This window comes from Canis aureus, chromosome 16 (genome assembly GCF_053574225.1).
Source record: "Canis aureus isolate CA01 chromosome 16, VMU_Caureus_v.1.0, whole genome shotgun sequence".
In the NCBI taxonomy this organism is placed as follows: Eukaryota; Metazoa; Chordata; class Mammalia; order Carnivora; family Canidae; genus Canis; species Canis aureus.
This window is the reverse complement of record NC_135626.1, coordinates 46,693,698-46,709,924: the sequence shown is the minus strand read 5'-3', so window position 1 is coordinate 46,709,924 and position 16,227 is coordinate 46,693,698. Positions and strand designations below refer to the sequence as shown.

The following is a 16,227-nucleotide window of genomic DNA, read 5'->3' as shown; positions in this document are numbered from 1 at the left end:
CTTGGACAAATAACTTATCTTTTCTCCCTCTTCTGTAAACTGGGAAATTAATAGCACCTATTTTATGTGGCTGTTATGAGGACAAAACAAGTCAGTCTTATTAAATGCTTATGTGGTCAATCTGCTTCTTAGACCTCTGTTCACTAATACGCAAAAGGAGGCTGAGCAGAAAGACCTTTATGTCCTACTTGAAACAGAAAACAGTTTCATCCTCGAGCCTGTATCAGGACACCCCCTTATTAAATCCCTCCTCCTGAATCATTCTTTGTGGCCCAATCAGTTGTAAATACAGAGCTGCCATTTACTGAATTAAAGAAGACAACAGAGGAGAGTGTGGTTTTGGGAAGGGGCATGAGACCGAAAACTTCACTGCAGACATGGTGAGCCTGATGACTTCTTTAGTCTCTAATGTTTTTTACATGCAAAGATACACAAAGAAAGCTACTCTTGGCTTCTGACTTTCAAAGAACCCAGGTGCTGGTGATTTGAGAGAATTTTCAAGGGGATTTTGATTTTATAAGAGGATTCATCTTTTGGTTAACTTTGAAACCTACAATCCAAGCCACATATGCCAATGAATTATACAGTTGACCCTGGACAATGCGGGGGTTAAGGGCATCAAGACCCACTCCCCCACAATTGAAAACCATGTATAACTTGTGACTCCCCCCAAAATTGATAGCTTACTGTTGACTGGAAGCCTTACCAAAACATAAAACAGTCAATTAACACATATTTTGCATGCTGTATGTAGTATATACTGTACTCTTATAATGAAGCTAGAGAAAAATGTTAAGAAAAACATGAGAGAAAATAAATGTACAAAATCCATGTATATGTGCAGCCAAGTAGTTCAAATCTGTTGTTCAAGAGTCACCTGTAATTACTTTTTAAAGTCATTAATTTAAAAATCCTGGAATATTTCAATCATGTAGAATAGTATAAAGAATATTAAACACGTAAGCGCCACTCAGACTTGATAAATGTTAGCATTCTCCCGATTTTTCATTGTATGATTATCTTTGTTCTACTGAGACATTAGTGACCTTCAAAGTCATGTGGCCAGTGAACAGTAGAGATAGGATTAAAAAAAAAAAAAAAAGGATTTGACCAACATCTGCATTTTAACAGATTCTCATCCAAGAGCTTTTAAAAAAAAATATCCATCCAGAATGAAGATTTGGCTCTTAACATTTTTTTAAACAAAGTTTTATATTTTCAACACTTCTTCTTTTAGATTTTATTTATTTGAAAGAGAGAGCACATGTGTGCACAAGTGAGGGGGAGAAGCAGAGAGAGAGGAGAAACCAACTCCCCACTGAGCAGGGACCAACCCCTCCTTCATGTGGGGCTTGATCCAAAGGCAGACACTTAACCAACGGAGTCACCCAGGCACCCCAACACAATTTTTTAAAAAGATTTTATTTATTCATGAGAGACAGAGAGAAAGAGGCAGAGACACAGGCAGTGGGTGAGGCTTCCTGCAGAGAGCCCAATGTGGGACTGGATCCCAGGACCCCAGGGTCACGTCCTGAACCAAAGGCCGATTCTCAACCACTGAGCCACCCAGATGTCCCAATACAAAAGTTTTTTAAGCAAGTCTATCACCTGTTTTGTAAATAAAGTTTTACTGGAACACAGCTACGCTTGCTTATTTACATATTTGCTGTGGCTACAATGGCAAAGTTGAGGGGTTATGACAGAGCCCACAAAACCTAAAATATTACCTACTTGGCCCTTACAGAAAAGCTTTGTCCATCTCTTCAGGACCATGGTTTTCTCTACACCGCAGCAGCATCACCTGTACCTTGTCAGAAATTATGTAGCCTCTCCCCAGACCAAATGAATCAGAAATCCCATGAGGCCTCAAGCTTCATGTTTCAACAAGCCCTTCAGACGATCCTCATGTTGGCAGGCACACCGAAGACTGAGAACCACTGCCTTGGAAGGTCATTTGTCAAGTATCTAGTAAGTGCCTACTGGGTGCTAGGTGCAGGTGTGTGTGGATGATTAGCAATATTGGGTTGGGACATTAGTGTACTTTCAAAATGTCTCTTAGGGTGTGAAAAATCAATGCCATCCTTGGGAGATTATTTTCCTTAGTGAGTAGTAGCTATGAGTATGGTCTCAAGAGTATGGGCTTAGCCTTCCACCATTAGAGCACTACACCAATTTTTCCAATATCCCAGATGTTAGGCAGAATGTTGAGGGAACAGAACAGTGTCAGTATCAATTAAAAGTCCCCATGTTGACAGCAAAGGGCATGTCCTATCATGTGGAGGGCAAAGAGGATGCTAGGGGAAGGGAAACCACCAGCTTTCCCTGCAGAAGGCATCAACAACTGGCGCTAAATAAATAAAGCATGGCAGCTCACCCTCAGCCCTCTGGAGCCTGGGTGTGCCAGTTAGCTCCAGGGCGGCTGTCCTGCCAGTTGGTTGTCACACAGATCTCTATTGATGTGGCACATGGGCAACCTGCTTCACTTTTCAGGAAAATCAAAGTCTTACTCATCCGATCTCCATATGGCACCCTCAGGGCCCAACCGTTTTGAGGTGTAGGAAGAGAGGAAACCATTGCTTCCACCTCCTGTAGAAGTCTGGAGAATGACCAAGTGTTGAAGTCTTCATGCTCCAAAATCATGAGTGGCCAAGAATCATACTTATGTTAATGAGAATAGTAACACAATAATACCTGTTTGTTGATCTACAAGTGCATGCAGGTGCTTTACAACAATCACGACCTCTCCTACAAAAAGAACATTTACCAGAATTCTGGAGACCTGTGGTCTGACTCTAGTCCTGATATAAACTCAACAACTTTGGACAAGTCATGTCACTTACTTATAAAGCAGAAATAAAACCAATCTGCCTATGTTATAGGCTGGCGGTGGGGCTTATCTTAGGGAACATATGAGACAGGGCTTTGCAACCCCAAAATTCCTAGACAAATGAAGTAAAGACCAAGATGCCCCAGGTTTTCCAACAGTACTTTAGTGACTTGAGTCAGAAAAGGAAGAGGAAAGTTGATCAACTCTGGACCTCACAGGGAGCTGGAGCGAGGCTGAATTGGCAAGGAAGAAGGGGACTTCTTCTGGGGTCCAGAGTTCCTGTCCTCTGCCCTACAGTGGCCTTTCCAGGTAGGTGCCCCACGCCGGGTGGTAAACTGTAAAACAGCCCGCCAACCCAACCCGCCCTGTGCACTGCTCTGACCATGAGGACGGCTCATCTCTGTCTCCATGGAAATGGAACGCAGGAGCACAGACACTCATTTCCAGTCGAATTAATCTCACCTTGTCTGACAAAGGAAACCACAGTGTTAGCTAAACAGCTATGACTTATGATGATTTACAGAAGCAACTGTCCTAAAAAGCTCCCAGGCTCTCTCTGTTCCTATCCATAGCTGCTAACTAGTGGTGTGCTTTACTTCTTTGGGTTCTGATTCCCCCTCTGGGGATCTGAAAGGATTGAGTCAGCACTTTCAAAGGGGTATATTTCCCAGGGCCCTCCCATTGTCAGGAGGTGCCCGTGGGCTGCTGCTGAGGGTGAGGGAGGCCAGTGCTGAAATACAAGCTGGAAAACCACCAGATTAGATAATCTCCTTGATTCTGTCTTGCTTCTAAAAAGAAAACATTTAATTTTTATTCTGATGCAATGTAAGACTCACAATAATTTGTAAAAATAGTATGGATTGTTCCCATACATGCTTCAGCCAGCCTTCCCCAGTGATAACATCTCACAGAGCCACAGCATGTTAGCAAAACCAGGACCTTGACTCTGCGGCAATGCCACTGACTAGAGACTTTAGGGTTTCACCAGATCTTGCATGCGTAATTCCAATGCATATATTCTTAGTGTACAGCTTATGAACCAAATATACTGTTTATTAAATGGGGGATACAGTAAATATTTGCTGGGTCGATACCATGAATTCAAGCAGACCACCATCAAAGGAGTGTCTGCTGCTATATATCATATACATAACCCACTGGATCTCAGGACAGGGTTGTGGGAGGAGTCGTCCAAAGATTTATCTGCAAAGTCGAATCAGAATATTTTCTCTTAATAAATAAACCACATGCTATTTCCAAACCTTCTGACCAACTTTTCAAAACCAAATGATTTCAGGGCATAGGCCAATCGAGGGCTCACCCAAGTGATGGTGCCAGCCAGGGGTCAGAGCCATTGAAAGATGTGTAAGTCATGGGCTTCCAGGTGGTATGTGCAATCCTGGCTTCTCCTGTGTTGCTCTGGCTGTTCCCTTCACCTGGCCCAACCATATTATGCCAAGACCCCATATGCCAAAACACCAAAAAATGGTATTAACAAAGCTGTTTCCTCCTCTTGGGAAGCCTCTCCAGACTCTCCAACACCAGTCACAATTTTCCTCTTTCATCTGGCCTTCCAAAACACGTGATCTCTGACTTTAATATGCCTCTTACACATCCTGCTACTTCTGAGGCTTTACTTCCTCTTTCACGTTTCCCTCATTTATCACACACATATGCATATCACAGACAAACACCTGAAGGACACACATCAAAGTCCAAGAGCTGACCCTAAAGCTCACCACTGAATCAAAACCAAGGTTAAAATGAAGTTTTTGTATTAACCTTATCTCCAAGCTTCCTGGAAAGCTGGAGTAAGAAAGGAAAAAAGAAACATACCAAAATCCTCTAGGATTGCAAAGCCACCTGGATGCAGACATCCATCTTATTTTCCTCTAAAACCACTGGTCTCCCACATGGTGAACTTTCAATAGGTGTGTACTAAATCTTCAACAAAGCATATTTTTATCATTGTTCACCTGAGAATTCTAGATAAAGCTACCCCACATATTAATTATGGTAAAGTCTGGCCTCATTTAGTGCAATAACAACAAAAACGGCTGGTATACTCTAAGTCATCACGGTTACCAAGTTAGTAACACTTCCCTATTTAACACAATTCATGTAAATTTTTTTTCCTTCTCTAGACACTGGCAGCCTCTCATTAAGTGGAGTATGAAACCTACTGTCACATGTCACAAGTTTGACATGATATTATAATGAAAGAGGGAGCCATTCGGCTCCAATGTTTCTGTCATAGACACCGTTGGGGGAAGAAAGAGAGATTTCTGACTAAACCAATTTTCACAGGCACAAATGAAGTCTAACCTACAAATCTAAATCTAGACCTCTTAGAAAAAAGTACCAAACGAAAATTTCAAGTTCTACCGAAAGCATCTGCTGGTCTGTTCCTCATATCTTGGTTTTATAATACAGCAACTTAATTAGCTTTCCTTGGAGACATTGCTCTACATTTCTACCAGAACTTGTCAGTCTTTTGTCAAAATCATCACAGCCACCATCATGATGCAGTGTGCTAAGAATAAACCCATGGGTCTGTGCTGCACAAAATTTTGATACTGATAAGCCCCTGAATGTCCTAGATGCCTTCTTGTGTTATCTAGAACCATCTGGAAGGTGTGCTTGAGGCAAGCTTCAAATGGTGGTCTTCAAGGTTGACGTCCACCATGCCTAAGGTGAAATCTCCAGAGAGGCTGAGGCTCCCCACACACCTGGAGGCAGGCAATCAATGGTGCCTTTTGATGTTTACATTTGAACAGACTTCATTTCAAAAGCCCCTTTTAATTTGATGAGTAAAATAATGGCAGGTTTTTGGCTAGAGGTCAGCCTGCCTTGAATGTTCCACTCAATTCTGAATGCCTCTGAAATGCCCCACAGGATTCTCACAGAGCACCAAAACAGCTGTCATGGAGGGTTGTTTCAGTTCAGACTTTAAGAATTTCTGGAAAAGACTCTGTTTTTAATAGTAAAGCCTGCAGGGTGGCTTCCTGAATCGCCCAGAGCAGTGTGGTTCCTTCAAGCTGCTCCTTCTAAATACCAAAGAAAATTCTCCACTTTCACCATCTGATGTGTTCTCATGAATCATACTTTAAGCCAAGCCTAGGTCTAAATGTCACCCACATGCTGACTATACAAGTGACACCAAAAACATTGCTCCAAGGGTAAATCTGGCATCATTTCTGTGATCTTAAATTTCTTGGGAAGCAGTTTTATTTTTTATTTTTTTCAGTAACTTTTAAAATTCCTATTTAAATTCTTTTTTGTTACCACGAGAGTATTACTAAAACCAGATCATATGACCAGGGTGATTTTATGTAACTTGGATATCACCATAATTATTACATTTGATACCATGTACTGAGAAAGGCTCTCACATCCCTTCTCGGGCTGTAGTATCAGCCTGGTTGACTGTATTTGGGTGTAAGGAATGTACTTGGCTTTTGATTACACTGGTCTTGTTGAATGTTGCCTATTCTAAGGAAGAACCAAAGAACTTCCATTTCTGGTGAATTAAATTTTTATCTTAATGTAATCCTACTTTATTCTGATAAATAACATTCATCCCTACAGTTGAACTTCTCAACCCAGGCTTTGCGGGTAGGATTCCTATGGGTCCTTTGCCCAGTTCTGCAAGAGGCTGTAATCATTAAATAAAAAGCAGCAAACTTTTTAAGAAAAGATTCTGCGTAAATCTCTACCAGCAAGACAAGGGCTAAATAAACCATAACATATTTATACTATGGAATACTATGTAGCAGTTAAATGAAATAGATCTTTTTGTAACAACACGGACAGATCTCCAAGATAAATCCTCTAGTGAAAAGAGCAAGCTGCAGAATGGAACATAAAATGCCATTTATGTAAAAGAATCAATGACAACCCCCGACACAGAACAATAATACAGCTTCTCTCCCTCTCTCTCTCTCTATATATATGTGTGTGTGTGTGTGTGTATATGTGTATGTGTGTATATATTTACTTATTTATATATGTATATATAAATAAAATGCATCTGGGAAAGTGTGGTGACAATAAATTCCGAAATGACAGGGAGAGGAGATTTTACCTGAAAAAATTTAAGTTAAAAAGAATGAATTCATATACATTATCTATGCAACCCAAATTACCTTGAATCCCAGCTGAATATGTTTGGTTCTGTTTCAACCAGATGGTGAGATGCCATTAGAGGGGGAGCCTACCCATGTCAAAGGAACTAGGGTACAACTGCTCTGTGATAAACGGACTGTGTTAATAGCTTCTCTAGCAATCTGCTGAGGAGGTGTCTGTATGAGCTCACTATGCAGATATTCAGAACCACTAGGCCATCAATGAAATGGAAATCTTAATTAAAAGTTATAAGGTAGCCATCATCTCCCTACTTGTAATCAACTTTATATGCTGCCATCATCTCAGGACAAAAACCTGACATATAGTCATGTCCTGTCAGTTACAGCTTTTCAATTCCAAAAGAATCTTTGATGGTTTAGTATGAAGTGCTGGTATTAAAATGTTTAAAATGTGCAAATATTCAAACCACAAAGCCTATTATTCATTTAAAGATGTGGTGCCTCCTACTTGGCTATCAATTTCTTCATTTCATCTCAAAAATTATTTCCTGGCGAAGATTCCAGGTGTGGCTCTGGTCCTGTCTCACTTGGGAGAGGCAGAGTTACACTGCATTAACAAATCACGAACTTTTTAACAAATCACTCCTGATTTTCAGTGGTGCAACACAATAAACATTTATTTCTCACTCTTTCTTCTGGGACCCAAGCTGAGAAAGCAGGCCCTATCTGGGATATTGCCAGTCTCATGGCAAGGGACAAATGTCAGTACCACTCAATCGCTCTTAAATTTCCAACTTGGAAATGATGCCATCGTTTCTGCTCACATTTCGTCAGCCAAAGCAAGACACGCGGCCAAGTTGGGAATCAGCAGGGCAAGTGTATATAATCCTCCCCAGGAAGGGGCAGCAAACATTCTGAGTAATAACATAATCCACAAAGACCCAGAAAAAGTCCAAAGTCTACTGCCATTTTACATTATTTGAAGAAGGACAAAAGAATGGATTAGAACTTCAAACTTTAAAAGCTTGTAGGTTTTAAGGTCAACGGAATATAGTTTTAAGTTGGAGGTATCAAATGAACTACCTACCTTTCAGATGTTAGATTAATTTAGCAGCAAAGGACACCCCCTTTCTTAGTGGCTTATCACCACATACATTTATTTCTCTCTCATTATATAAATCAGGGCTGCAGAGCAGGAACATCTGCCTGCTTATTCTAGGACGAAGGGATGAAGGGACATCCGCTGTCTGGAATACATCATTATCAGGTAAAGAAAAGCAAGAGGTAGAACTGAACAATGAAATCTGTTAATGCTTCTTGCAAGTGGCTAGTTCCCACCTCTCCCTCCCCCATTCCCCACACCCCCTGCTCACCACTGGTCAAAGCAAGGCACAGGGGGATCCTGACCCCAAGTGGAAATGCTCCTTGTCCAGTGGGGAGCTGCAAGCCACATGGCAATGATGGTACCCGTCATCTTTTTATAGGTGGTGGAGCAAATGGTGGGAGGCAATGGAACCTTCCATAGATGCTCCTCTGCTTCTCTATTTACACCACGTACTTAGAAACTCATGGACATGTTTGTTTCCAGGATAAATCGTTATTTTTTCTCTTTCCTGTAGTCATATTGACTCTTCCAATGAAAATCATTCAAATATTGTTTCTCTGCCCATTCAATTAGGCATGGTGATTGCTTTATTTTTAAGATTGTATTTGAGAGAGAGAGAGAGAGCATAAGCAGTGGAGAGGGGCAGAGGAAAGGGAGAAGCAGACTCCCTGCTGAGCAGGGAAGCTGATGTGGGAACTCGATCCCAGGACCCTGGGATTATGACCTGAGCCGAAGGCAGATGCTTAACCGATGGAGCCACCCAGTCACCCCCATAGCAATTGTTTTAATTAGCTTTATGATAACCTTTTAAATGGTGATCTATTCAGGAAAATCTCACATTTAAAAAAATTTTTTTTCTAAGTTTTTATTTTGAAAGAGCTTTAAACTCACAAGTTGTAAAAACAGTGCAGAGAGTTCCCAGGTACCTTTCACCCAGCTTCCCCCGCCCATCATAACAGCTTACAAAGCCAGAGTGGATGATCAAAATCCAGAAACAGATATTGACACAAGATCATATGGATTTCTGGGAGGCCTGGGTGGCTCGGTGGTTGAGCATCTGCCTTTGGCTCAGGGCATGATCCTGGAGTCAAGGGATCAAGTCCCGCATCAGGCTCTCTGCATGGAGCCTGCTTCTCCCTCTTCCTGTGTCTCTGCCTCTCTCTCTGTCTCTCATGAATAAATAAATAAAATCTTTTAAAAAATCATGGATTTCACCAGTTTTCACATGCACTCATTATGTGTATGCACATAATCCTATAAAATTTTTATCACATTTACAGTCATGATAAGAGCTCCATCATCACAAAGAAGCCCCTGGTTCTACCCCCTTTATAGTCGCATGCTACCCACTCCCACTCCTAACCTCTGGCAAACATTGATCTGTTCTCTATTAGATACATTTTTATAGCATTTTGTTTTAAAGCACCAAATAATGCTTGTGATAATTAAAGATCTGGTTAGCTCCAACGCCATAGCTTGAAAGGAAAATAAAATAGGACAAGAAGCATCTTAATTATGTGAACCCTTGCCAGCCCTGAACAAAGTTATTTGTTTCCAAAACAAAACAAAACACATGGCCAAGTTTATAAGACTATCTGAGAAAAAATAAGAGATAAATGAAAGCATATTTATTCAAGAGCTTCCAAGATCCCATCATCTCTGTTCAATCTAGTAAAGACAGAACTGGGTTGTTGGTCATGTGAGGAACCCTGTCTGACACTCTAAGACGGTGTGGGACAAATTCTGAAGCCTCGCATTTCATAGTAGGGAGATGCTGAGATGCTGCCCTTCTCTTTGTCATGGACTTGAAAAAGTATAAAGTTATTTGCAAGAAGGCTGATTTTCACAGCCCCCTATGATGCTGTAAGATTCCCCAGCAGCTGGTATTTGTTCAACTGATTAAACACAGAAAAGGAGGCTGAAGGTGTATCCCTGTCTGTCTCCTGACTGCAAAGTCCAGAGGGGGCAGGATTCTTTCTTTCTTTAGGTGCATCTGATTCTTTCTCCAGCTCACTCAGTACTCCTAAGAAATATTTCCCAAACAGCAACCCCTCCTAGCTGTGTTAAGAGAGATTTACTTCCTAGGGGCACCTGGGTGGCTCACTTGATAAAGCATCTGATTCTTGATTTCAGCTCAGGTCATGATCTCGGGGTCGTGAGTTCGAGCCTCACATCAGGCTCTGCACTGGGCGTGGAACCTGCTTAAGATTCTCTCTCTCCCTCTACCTCTCCCCCCAACACACTCAAAAAAGAAAAGAAAAGAAAGAAACAGATTTACTTTCTGATGGCCAATGATCTTTTCAGTTATGACCTAATGTGTTTTTTTTAATGTGCAATTTATGGCAAAATATCTTAGTCACTTATTATTTTTCAATTGTTTATCCACACGTTCACTTATGCAGATAAAATTAGATTCATAAGAAAATCAGAAAATACAGTTAAGTAGAAAGGAAATTATATATATATTAGTGTTTCGACACATTTCATTTAAGAAAGATGAGACTGTGTTTTCTTAGGAATCATATTAAATAGACTGGGTATTTTTGTTTTTAAAAAGACAACTCATCTTAAGCATCTTTCCGTATCATGAAATACAAAGCAGTATCGCATTTTACTATATATTTCATCACAAGGAGGTGCCATACATAATTGATTTACTCAATCCCCAAGTCCTGGACATTTACTATTCACCATGACAAATAACACTACCATAGTGTCTGTGAACACACACCGTGCAAGTGTCCTATTTCCTCAGGATAAAAGTCACAAGTAGAAATCTTGGGCCAAAGGGATGAACGTAAAATATTAAATTTAAAAGCTACCTATCTGTTACAAGCCGACGGTCTGGGTTTGATCAAAGCCACTCTGGTTGTGCTAGATGGTTGCTGAGCTGTTTGGCTAAGCTTTCAAGTAACTAGGATTTTCTATCTTGGCTAAAAGGTGGTAATATTACTCTTGGCTTTTCCCTGATTATTTTCAGGTTCAGGCATTTAGGATTTCCCTGGTTGCTTCCTGACTGCTGAGAACCTCCAGAAAATGGTGCCATTTTGTTTTTTTCTCTCCAATGGAGGCTGCTCTCTTCTTAAGGCTATGCTATTCTTTCCACCAGTGTCTTTTTTTTTTTTTTCCACCAGTATCCTTCTGTTCTTCCATTCCCCCCCCCCCCCTTTTTTAAATAGTAACCAACCATTTGTCACTTAAGGATGACTGGTCTAAAGCCATAAAGCAGAGCATATTACAAATTAAAAAAAAATATCCCTATTTCTGGCATTTAGCTTTCCATGGATGCACTGGGCTTGGTTTGGTAGCTGTGCCTGAGTAAGACCTTCCACCTTGGGCCTTCACTTGGGAGAAGCACCGTCACAGGGACAGCTGTGTTGTCCTTGGGCAGCGTCTGCCTCTGCCCTGCCCCTTTTCCATCCAGGCATCTATGCATTTGGTTGCTGTGTGCTGGTGGTTCTAGGGTGTGCACATCTTCAACAGACATATTCCTTTCTTCCGGCACCTTTTTTTAAACAATGGGAGGTAACACGAATGCACTTTCCTCCAACTGTGACTTTAAATCCATCCGGGGCAATGAATGCCTCCCAGAACTCTGCCTGAAGAATAATGGCAAAAATAGCACTTGTTCAGGCATCCCCTAGGATGGCATCAGAGATCTCCGATCCTACATCTTAAACTGCTGGCACTGTGTGCGCAGCTCTTAGAAAAATCTGAAGTCTGCCTTTGGGATGGCAGAAACTTCGTACGCACGTTGGAACCGTGGTTTTTTTTTTTCCTGGGTTTTGTTATGTAAACAAACATCGAGCAGAAATATCACTGAGAACATGCTAATATTTCTCCTGGCAAAGGGTGTGCTACAATTAAGGCAGAAATTCAGCACTGGCTGCCCCAAAAGTGGTTAGTCTCAGGGCTCGTGTCTTCCCCCTGCAGAGGGAGAGGGAGGCTGGTGGTGGGGGAACGGGCGTGTGGCATTTAAATGTGTTTATGCAAACACCACTAATCAACATTCTTCTTATCTGAAGAGAGAAATATTGCAATAGCTAGTATTCTTAAAAAAATTTTTTTTCCCTATTAAGTTAACCTGAGAGAGAAAAAAAAATCAACATTGAAAGGAAAAGGGGATATATAACAAAACCAAATGGCAGCTGAGGGGGGGGTTCCCTATAGCTATTTTTTTTTTTAATTTTTATTTTTATTTATTTATGATAGTCACACAGAGAGAGAGAGAGAGAGAGAGAGAGAGGCAGAGACACAGGCAGAGGGAGAAGCAGGCTCCATGCACCGGGAGCCTGACGTGGGATTCGATCCCGGGTCTCCAGGATCGCGCCCTGGGCCAAAGGCAGGCGCTAAACCGCTGCGCCACCCAGGGATCCCCCCTATAGCTATTTTGAAGGCAGCCCTAGCCCCCTGTTGCTCTATCTGCATGCAGACGACGCAGAAACATATTTCCAGTTTCTCTATTTATCCATTCTTTCCAAGAGGACGGTGCAGTGGGCTCCCACTTTTAAGTCTCAAAGGGCGTGCATTATCTCCCTTCACCTCGTGATATGGCCGTGGAGGGTCCCAAGGACAGTTCCCAGTTTAAAGATGAAGAAACTTGGGGAACCTGGGTGGCTCAGTGGTTGAGCCTTCGGTTCCCGTTGTGATCCCGGGGTCCTGGGATTGAGTCCTGCACTGGGCTCCCCGCGGGGAGCCTGATTCTCCCTCTGTCTATGTCTCTGCCTCTCTCGGTGTCTCTCATAAATAAAAATGAAAAAAACCTTTAAAAAAAAAAGATGAAGAAACTGAAGCTCAGGATTTAAGCAGGACCCATGGTTAGTGAGCAGTGAAATCAAGATTTCAAGCCAGGCCTTTGACTCAATTTAATGGGTCCGACTCTGTCCTAGATGTTGAACCAAAGGCAGACATAGTAAACGACTGGGCATGAAGGCTCCTTCTGGCATCGAAATGAATTTGATACATAGTGTAGATGCCCAAGCTTATGTTTTCCAAGTAACTAAATGGACATAAAGCAGAACACTATTCCCCCTGCCCCAGCCCAGAACAGAAAAAAAAAAAAACAAAACAAAACAAAAAAAACCAACAACAACAACAAAACCAGGACAATATGTAAAGCAGCAGCCTATCTATCATGAAATGGAAACAAATGTTAACAGTAATCTCTATCCTTAATATCTTTAGATTCCCATTTCTACCACTGCAGACATGTCCAGGCTGGAGGATAAAGCCAGATACCCTTTAATTCCGCTAGAGGGGAATAGAATGACATGAAGGGATGCAAGTCAAGCATTTTAAAAGATTGTCACCATTGGAGCAGACAGGAGTCTTGCATTCACCGCGGTCCTGATGAATTTGTGTTTTGGAGCGTGTGTGGCCCTCTCCTTTACAACCATCTCCTCTGAAGAAGTGGAATCAAGCTGAAATCTTATTCAGCCTCTATGATCACGTGCGATTCAAACATTCTGTTCTTTCTAGAAAGTGATTTTTCTATTCTTTATCAAGCCTACAGCGTTTGACAGCCAAACCAATGTAATTTCACAAAGAGTCTAATTGGTGTGTGTAAGTGGATATGTTCTGCATGAATAGAAATTTCAACAGGGAGGGTAGTCTGTGACATAAAACACCGTGGGAGACTTGCTCATGATCTACAGAGAGATGAAAGATTTATTCATCAGGCAAATGAGAGGCCCAGCTCGGCGCTGTCCAACAGAACCTTCTGCAGTGGTAGGAATGCCTCCCACCTGCTCTGTCCAATGCGGAGACTTCTACTGAGGGGCTGGGTTTTTAAATTTTCATTTACTTGTAATCCATTTCAATTTAAAAAACCATAGGTGGCTAGTGGTGACCGTGCTGGACAATCCAGATTTAGAACACCCTTCCGGAGACACCCTGTTTGCTCAAGTTTATGCTTTCTTTTTTTTTTTTTTTAATATTTTTTAAAGATTTTATTTATTTATTCATGAGAGACAGACAGAGAGAGAGAGGGGGGCAGAGACACAGGCAGAGGGAGAAGCAGGCTCCACACAGGGAGCCCGATGCGGGACTCGATCCCAGGCCTCCAGGATCTCACCCCGGGCCAAAGGCAGGTGCTAAACCCCTGAGCCACCCAGGGATCCCCAAGTTTATGCTTTCTTCCACCTCCTTGTCAGAAAGTCCCATGATGGCAGACACACACTGGAGGGAGCTTCGGGTTCTTTGCAGGTAACTGGACATGTTGGACCATTAATCAGTGGCTGGGTAGCTCTCCTGATCTAGTCTTTCATGTGAACCCCACTCTGCTGGCACACACCATTCCCAGGCTCAAAAAACCTCCCCGATGCCTTGGCCTAGCCCAAATCCAGTTTGTCTCCACAGGACTCCTTGTCAACTGCCTACTCCACAAGCATCCTTGGTGTCTGCTCACAGGCCTCCCTCCCCTACTGGGAAAAGCCCTTTCCTTGCCCCTGCCTCTTCCTAGTCAGTATGTATTCTACACATGCCTCAAGGCCATTTGTGGGCTGCCTCCTCCCTGAGGCCTCCTGTGACAATCTTCACTACGGTTTCCTTCTTTTGTTTCATAGCTGGCTTCCAACCTACCTACCATTTTCTAAAAGTTGATAAAGGATCTTTGTCATTTGTTCTTTGCATATATCCTTTATTTGTCCTCACCTCAGGGCCTTTGCACTTGCTGTCCCTGTGCCTGGAACCAGGCACCCCAGCTCTTCACATGGATGCCTCCTTGTCATTTAGGGCTCAGCTCAGCTTCCCCTTTTCTCCTGAGCAAGGAGGTTTTCCCTGATTCTCCATCCAAAAGAGCCCTCCCACACAGTTATGATGAGCACTAAATAATGTATAGAATTGCTGAATCACTACACTGTACACATGAAACTCCCTGTATGTTAGCTATACTGGAACTTAATTTTTTTTTTAAAGGATTCCTCCAGATATTCTGTATTCAATTATCCTCACTTATTTCTTCTCTTCACTTAATCTGAATTATTTTTATTAGTTTTCACTTGTTTAAATTCTGCTTTTCCTTTAAAATGTAAACTCCTTGAGTAGAGGGGACCTTGTGTCTGCCTTGTTCTTGGCTGAACCTCGAGTACCCAGAATAGGTCCTGGCATAAAGCAGGCTTCTCATGAACTTCTCTGGACGGAATGGATGCTGGATTCCCTCCCAATGGACAAGAAACTTAAGAGGTCAGAGATCATATCTTATCCCTAATAGGAGCTCAATACATGTTTGCGGAAGATCCTGACAACAGCAACACTTAACCTGAGCAACAGCCTTCAACCAACTCTCTCAGGTGACAAGCCCCTAAATGAAGTTAAGTCTTAAACTAATCTTCCAAAGTTTCTAAACAGACATGTTACTTTATATATAAAGTTACTTTATAACATATATATATATATCTTAAAAAGCCTATCTCAAGTTTAGGCTGAAAAAAAAAAACCCGAAGGATTTTTAATTGCATTTAAGGATGCAATAATCAAGTCATAACTACATTGCTACCCATTTAGGAAAGTCCTAGAACTTTTCATTGATTTTGAGTGTGACTTTTACTGCAGAGTGGGAGAACACAGGTTTTGTGAAGAGGGAGCCATTTGACTTCTCTTACCAAAGAAATAAGGTATGGCAAGGCTTTGTCACCAGGACAAGACGAGGAAGAGAATGTGTCTGAACATTTGTCCTTCATGAAATGAGAAGAGAAGACTGAGCACGCAGTAGAGCTTGTGGTTCTAGTCCTGGCATTACACTTTCTTGAAAGTCAACGGTGTCTGGGGAGAGGTCGGTGCCCACCAGTTTACGGAGCAGATCGCCTGAGAAAGGTTCCTACGGTGTGTCATCTTCTGTGTTAAGAGAACTACCACGAAAAAAAAAAAAAAAAAAAAAGAGAACTACCACGAGTCTTCTTACAACTCACTTTAAAATGACTTGGCTTTACTGTTATTCTGTCTTGGAGCTGTGATTAAAAGAAGTGAGCCATCTTCTGGGGTGGTGGATCTGCTCTGCTGGGCTAGAGTTCTGGTTATAAACTTATCTGTAATTGGCTTTCCTCTGTGACTGCTAATCTCATTTCGCAGATGGAGATGGCCATTGTCTGAGTGTGATTAACTAGGAACTCGGTATCCACGAGAAGTCTGCAGGCAGGCTGCAGATGTTAGGACTGTTATTCCATGTACTTTTTAAGACCCTTTTCTTAATGCAAACTCTCTGACCTTAGTTG

General features: G+C 41.9%; 1 protein-coding gene across 2 annotated transcripts in view; it reads right to left on the bottom strand.

Moving 5' to 3' along the window:
• Positions 1 to 16,227, bottom strand: part of PRKCA (protein kinase C alpha) — a 395,491-nt gene that overhangs the window by 127,054 nt on the left and 252,210 nt on the right. The gene's annotated exons all lie outside the window — the stretch shown is intronic.